This window comes from Hordeum vulgare, chromosome 6H (genome assembly GCF_904849725.1).
Source record: "Hordeum vulgare subsp. vulgare chromosome 6H, MorexV3_pseudomolecules_assembly, whole genome shotgun sequence".
Lineage (NCBI taxonomy): Eukaryota > Viridiplantae > Streptophyta > Magnoliopsida > Poales > Poaceae > Hordeum > Hordeum vulgare.
In genome coordinates this window covers 480,670,140-480,677,729 of record NC_058523.1, presented here as the reverse complement: position 1 = coordinate 480,677,729, position 7,590 = coordinate 480,670,140, and the positions used below count along the sequence as shown (strand labels likewise).

The 7,590-nt window shown below is 48.0% G+C and overlaps 1 pseudogene; it reads left to right on the top strand.

Moving 5' to 3' along the window:
• Positions 1-5,707: 5,707 nt before the first annotated feature.
• Positions 5,708-7,000, top strand: LOC123403757 (annotated as a pseudogene).
• Positions 7,001-7,590: the final 590 nt, after the last annotated feature.

Genomic DNA, 7,590 nt, shown 5'->3' with positions numbered 1-7,590 from the left:
GGCGAGGACGCCCTGAGGTGGCTATCAGGCCTCCGTCAGAGAAAAAAATCAAACTGCGTCTCCTCGGCTCGGCCCATTTGTGTTTTTCTTCTTCTTTTTTTCGTTCAAAATGTTTGAAAAAAGATGACGCGGTCGGACTTCAAACCCGTGAAGAGCTCAAAAGAAGCGTAGCCACTAGGCCAACGAATGACTTGGTAACTCTTAGCGTTTTTCCCTTTATATTTCATACCAGCTTTAATTCAAGTTTTCACTGATTCACCCGTCATTTTCAGCGCCGGTTTTATTCGAGCTTTCTGTTTTCTTTTTTGAAATCAAATTCGATTTTTTAGAAAAACGATGTACTATTCTCAAACTCCATGGACTTTTGTTAAAAAATGACAACATTTTTCAAAATTGATGAACTCCTTTTTCAAATCGATGAAATTTCTTTCAGCTTCTGATTTTTTTTCCCAATTTGATGAACTCTTTTCAAGTTTGATGAACTTTACTCAAAATCGATGATTTTTTCAGATTCGATGATCTTTTTTAAATTTAATGAACTTTTTTCAGATTCAATGAACTATTTTCAGGTTTGTTGAACTTTTTTCAGTTTCGATGATTCTTTTTTAAATTTGATGAACTTTTTTTCAGATCCAATGAACTATTTCCAGATTCAACGAACTTTTTCAAATTTGGTTAACTTTTTTTAGATTTGATGAACTTTTTCAAATTTGGTGAACTTTTTTCAGATTTGATGAACTTTTTTTCAGATTCAATGAACTATTTTCAGATTCGATGACCTTTTTTCATATTCGATTAAATTTTTTCAAATTTGTTGAATTTTTCTCAGATTAAATGGTCTATTTCCAGATTCGATGAACTTTCTACAGAAGACCTTCCTTCTTTCTATTTCATTTTGGCATCGTGCAGGCCGCATGCACAGCCCTAGCCGCCAACGACGTTCGTACTGGTACGACAAATGATGCAGCCTCCCTCCCGAGTGGTTACTTCGGAGACACGACTATGGACTTATTTGGATCCTTGAGTTAGAGTTGGTTAGATTGAACCCATATAACCCTCAAAAATCCAAACAGGTGGGTTACAGTTGGTTAGATGCATCTAACCCATTTAAGAGGTGCTTTTTTGGGTTAAAGTTAGGTGGAGTCAAGGAAAAGAAAAAAACAGCCCCAGCCGCACCAGATCCCCTCGCCACCACACCCATCCTGCTCCCGTCGCTCCCCAACCATCTGCTCCCATCGCCAGAGTTTTTACGTCGCGTTTGATTTTTCCCGCAAGTCGATTGCGCCAGTCCTCTATGCACCGCCTGTGAGCGCCAGGATCGTTAGCCGGCGCTTACAGCGCCGATTAGGAAGTCCCCTTCCCTCACCCAGCGATTGAATTCGTTTATATCACGGTCTACGCAGCAACCCTCGACCGAGTCCATCACGTGAAAAGGGAGCAATCCACACAAGACCTTCCTTCTTTCTATTTCATCTTGGCATCGTGCAGGTCGCATGCACAACCCTAGCCGCCAACGACGTTCATACTGGTACGGCTAATGATGCAGCCTCCCTCCCGAGTGGTTACTTCGGAGACACGACTATGGACTTATTTGGATCCTTGGGTTAGAGTTGGAGTTGGTTAGATTGAACCCATATAAACCTCAAAAATCCAAACAGGTGGGTTAGAGTTGGTTAGATGCATCTAACCCATTTAAGAGATGCTTTTTTGGGTTAAAGTTAGGTGGAGTCAAGGAAAAGAAAAGAAAACATCCCCAGCCGCACCAGATCCCCTCGCCACCACACCCATCCTGCTCCCGTCGCTCCCCAACTATCTGCTCCCATCTCCACATCCATCCCCCACCGCCGCGCCGCCACAGCCACCTCCGCCGCCCGGCCAGCCTCCCCATCCGCCCGGCCAGCCTCACATTCCCCGGAGTACTCCGCCGCCCGACCAACCTCCCCACTTGTATGTTTAAGTGGGACATCTCATTTGTATGGATAAATTAATTTTTATCATGTTTTGTATGCTTGATTTGTAAAGAATGTTCGTTTATGCCAATTGTAAACGGGAGGAGGCCACACAAGGACCGGCCACACCAAATTCGACAGGAAATAGGGTCCCAAGTAGTCAAATGATTAAGAAAGAGCATTTATTGTCAATCTAACCCTCTCATTCAAACACCCTTTTAGTTAGAATTAGTTCCGAATTAATTCAGGATTAGAATCTAACTCTAACCTTTAACCGGGTTAGAGTATCCAAACAGGGCCTGTATATTCTTCTTGGGTACCATGCCAGAAAAATTCCTGGCGCTCCACGCTCGCCATGAAAAACCCTAAGCCTGGTGGTAGTACGGGCAAAATTGACAAAAATGACCCCTGAGGGGAAAGAACTCACACAGTGACCCCTCGGGGAAAATATTTCACCCGACTGACCCTTTTGTGTGGCGCCCGACACCTAGGCGCCACACTACACTGTGTGACGCCTAGCCGTTCGGCGCCACACCCCCGACCACCTGGCAGAGAGGGCCCACCCCCAGGCCGTGTGACGCCTAAGCCTCATGCGTCACACATTCTAATGTGTGGCGCCGAACGCTTAGGCGCCACACATTGACTTAACAGGCACGGGCCAGCCCCCCTCCCCAACCCCTCCCCATTCCCCTCCCCCATTCAAACAGAAACAGACATGGCGGCGGCTGACTCTCATCCAATCCCTAATCCCCTCCCCCATCTCCTTCAGATCTGGTGATTTCTTCCTTGAATTGATCCCCCAAGGTTGGCTACTAGGTAATCTCTTCCGTTTCCCATCCTTCTATCCAAGTGGAATAGGTTTTTGTTGAGTAGATTGATGTGAGTAGATTGATATGACTAGATTGATATGAGTAGTTAGGATATGAGTTCTTAGGATTTGAGTAGTTAGGATATGAGTAGATTCAAATGAGTAGTCAGTATTAGTAGTTAGTATATGAGTAGATTCATATGAGTAGTTTGGATATGAGTTCTTAGGATTTGAGTAGTTAGGATATGAGTAGATTCATATGAGTAGTTAGGATATTAGTAGTTAGGATATGAGTAGATTCATATGAGTTCTTAGGATTTGAATAATATGTAGATGAGTGGATTAGTAGATGAGTAATTTTTTGAATATGAGTATTTTTTGTGATTTGTAGGATGGTGTGGCTTCTGAATGATGTTTATGACGTTGAACACCGGGCCTATTTCATGTCGGAGAAGAAAATGGTAAGTAGATCATATGACAAAAAATCATGTATTTAATAAGCAATTGACAACAATCTTGAAGATTGCCCAAAATGCACGGCCAAATACGCGGACCCTATTTCCATTGAGAATCCTTGTTTTCTCCCCATACGGCTCGACCACATGAACCATGCCTGGGTTAGTGTGGGCAATAGCTCCCAACAACCTAGGTATGCGGTTGTATGCTTGCTCCCAATCACCATACAACATCTTGAATGCGGCTTGCTTTGCTTTCCATGCCTTACCATATTTCACCTCGTAGTGAAAGAGGGCTTTCACAAGGTCTTGTACGCTTTTTATGCTCATTGTAGGAACTAGGAAGAGAGGAGATGGAGTTCGAAAGCCTATAAGCGATGAACTCGGAGGTGAGTTGTCTATGGCTTTGCGAGGAAAGGGCACCATCAACCCTCTTGCCTCGACACATGTGAGGCATACAACTGACAATGTTCCATCCTTGCCCTCCTTTCCATGGTCTTGCACAGACAATCCAAGGACACCCTCTATCCTCACATGCAACCGTGTAATGCAGATTCATGTTTGAATGAACAACTCTGTGTGGCCTATAATGCATAACAGAATATTCATCCAACCACATCTTCAGTTCAAAGAATGTTTCGAACTTTGACCCCGGCAAAATAATATTCTTCCCATGTCTATCCCGATGAGAAGGTGGCCTAACTCCAAACAATATGCCTTCGCCTCCGTCAACCACGGCTTCATCCGCAAGGCTAAGATCCTCGAACAATGTTGTCCGGTGATCACGCTTTAATACATTCCTGAAAGCTTCAGCCTCCTTTGCCATGAACCCTTCCTCATCAACTTCTTCATCGGGAGCCTCATCGTCAGACTCAGATGCATAGCCACGTGAGTATGGAATAGAATGGTCCATTGTCTCTTGCAAATTATAATTGTCCAAATCACCAAGATTGTTGTCATGAAGAACATTACCATCATTCTCATCATCATCTTGCTCATCATTAGCCTCTAGCAATGGTTCGTGTTCAATGTTGACCTCTTCGTTGGCCTCATCCACACAAGAAAGAGGTTCAATATTAGCCTCTTCGTTGATGGGTGCAGGAATAGCTTCAACAATCGGAGAGGCAACCCGGTTCAAATCCAACAAGTTAGGAACATTGGTTTTGATGGCAAATAACTCTAGAGCCTTGTCTAGTGATTCGGCCACCGTATCCTTGTATGCAAGCCAACGTTGCTCGGAGTTGACACGCATGGTCTTCCAATGAATGTGCATTCCGAATACCACATTATGCCCACCATCAAACTCAACTACATCACTAGGGTCCATCCAATTCAAATCCTTTCGGACTTGTTCTAACAATTCACCATAGCTAGGACACAAATCGAACACCATGTCAAGCTCATCCGGGTCCGGATCAATATTGCCTTTTAAAAAGGCATCCTTGTCCACGTGATGAACGTAAACATATATTCTTCCCATCCCTAAACAACAAAACATATAACTTTTTTTATAAGCAATCATACAACTACAATATGTACTTACTAACTTCCAAACATCCATAACCCTAACCCCATCATAACCCTAACACAACCAAACATCCCTAACCCTAGCCTAACCATAGCCTAACCCTAATACAACCATAATGCAAACATCCAAACAATCCTAATCCTAACCCCATCATACCCCTTATCCTAACATACAAACAAATACAACAATATCATATACATCCCACATTTCATGAAAAACTAGGGTTTCCTCAAATTTGCAAAAAAAAGACCACAAGAGATTTTTATTTGGATGAGAATGAGGGGAGAGGTGGGGATTACCTTAGTGAGTGATTGGACACCAAATGCACGGTCCAAACCTTCAGATTTGGTGATTTGGAGAAGGATTTGAAGAGGGGCCCGTGGCTGAGAGAGGGGGCTGGGGGAGGGGAATAGGGAGGGGAATGGGGAGGGGGAGGGGAGGGGGGCTGGCCCGTGCCTGTTAAGTCAATGTGTGGGGCCTAAGCGTTCGGCGCCACATATTACAATGTGTGACGCCTGAGGCTTAGGCGTCCCACGGCCTCTGGGTGGGCCCTCTCTGCCAGGTGGTCAGGGGGTGTGGCGTCGAACGGCTAGGCGTCACACAGTGTAGTGTGGCGCCTAGGTGTCGGGCGCCACACAAAAAGGTCAGTCGGGGGAAATATTTTCTCCGAGGGATCACTCTGTGAGTTCTTTCTCCGGGATCATTTTTGTCAATTTTGCCGGTAGTATGTGGCACTGCATGGCTGCCATGTCGGGTGATGCATCATCGTACATCGATCACCCTCAGATCACTCATGATCATGGGCCATGTCGAGCTGCCCGGTGCTTTTGCTTGCCAGCAGCAAACTTAATTCCTACGTACTGTACCAACAGTGAATGAATTCTGTCAGGGTTAATAAGTTGTGGTAACTTATTTGAGGTGTACTAACTGTGTTTCTGTCGTCTCGACAGCTGCAGATTTCGAGCACCTGAACAGCACCGCCATGCACCTCCCGCTGCACCACTTGCGGGGCCCCTGCTCGCCGGTGTCGGTCCCGTCGGACCTCCCCTTCTCGGCGATGCTCACCCATGACGACGCCCGCATCACGTCCCTGGCCGTGTGCCTCGCCAAGGCGGCGCCGGCGTCGTCCTCGGCGCGCCCCACGGTCACGGTGGCCTCGCTCTACCGGGCGAACGACGACGCCGCCGTCGACGGCTCCCTCGCGTCGGTGCCGCTGACGCGGGGCACGTCGTACGGCGTGGACAACTACGTGACCCGCATGGGCCTCGGCACCCCGGCCAAGCCCTACATCATGGTGGTGGACACGGGCTCCTCCGTCACCTAGCTCAAGTGCTCCCCCTACCGGGTGTCGTGCCACCGGCAGTCCGGCCTGGTGTTCGACCCCAAGACGTCAAGCTCCTACACCGTCATTTCCTGCTCCACGCCGCAGTGCAACGACCTCTCCACCGCCACGCTCAACCCGGCCGTCTGCTCCTCCTCCGACGTCTGCATCTACCAGGCCAGTTGCGGCGACAGCTCCTTCTCCGTCGGCTACCTCAACAAGGACACCGTCTCCTTCGGCTCCAACAGCGTGCCCAACTTCTACTACGGGTGCGGGCAGGACAACGAGGGCCTCTTCGGCTGCTCCGCCGGCCTCATGGGCCTGGCACGCAACAAGCTCTCGCTGCTCTACCAGCTCGCACCCACCCTCGGCTACTCCTTCTCCTACTGCCTCCCCTCCTCCTCCTCCTCCGGCTACCTCTCCATCGGCTCCTACAACCCGGGCCAGTACTCCTACACGCCCATGGTGTCCAGCATGCTCGACGACTCGCTCTACTTCATCAAGCTCTCCGGGATGACCGTCGCCGGGAAGCCGCTGGCCGTGTCGTCCTCCGAATACTCGAGCCTGCCCACCATCATCGACTCCGGCACGGTCATCACGCGCCTGCCCACCACCGTCTACGACGCCCTCAGCAAGGCGGTGGCGGGGGCCATGAAGGGGACCAAGCGCGCCGACGCCTGCTCCATCCTCGACACGTGCTTCGTGGGCCAGGCGTCCAGCCTGCGCGTCCCGACGGTCAGCATGGCCTTCTCCGGCGGCGCGGCGCTCAAGCTGTCGGTGCAGAACCTGCTCGTCGACGTGGACAGCTCCACGACGTGCCTCGCGTTCGCGCCCGCGAGGAGCGCCGCCATCATCGGGAACACGCAGCAGCAGACGTTCAGCGTCGTCTACGACGTCAAGAGCAACAGGATCAGCTTCGCCGCCGGCGGCTGCAGATGATTCCTCCCTCCGATGGAAGAAGGTGCACGCGCGCATGCATGCATGCATGCTCGGAATGGGTTTTAATTTACTCTCTCCTTCCTAAATATAAGTCTTCGTAGAGATTTCACTAATGGACTACATACGAATGTATATAGACATATTTTAGAGTGTCATTTTGTTCCGTATGTAGACATCTAGTGAAATCGCTTAAAATACTTATATTTAGGAACAGAGGGAGTAATTTGTTACTACATGCACGTTCACTTTCTCAACTCGCTGGTTCGATCGACCACACAAGCTCAAGCATGTTGTCGATTACACGCCAGCAGGAAGATAAAAAAAGGATGTGCTGGTTGATTAATTAGTGGTGTACATGCATGTTTAATTATATCACAGGTTTGTTGTGTTGCATAAAAGGAAAGATCGAGTACAATTTATAGGATTCAAGCTATTTATATTGTTCAGGCCAGATAGTGAAAATGGAAAAGCACGACTTAAATGTCACGTAGACAGGATATGTGAAATACCTTGTCATGTAAATTCTTTGGCAAGTACTGGTCAAAATAATGTACTTCTACTAATAGCTAAGTTAAAGGATGTGCCTATGT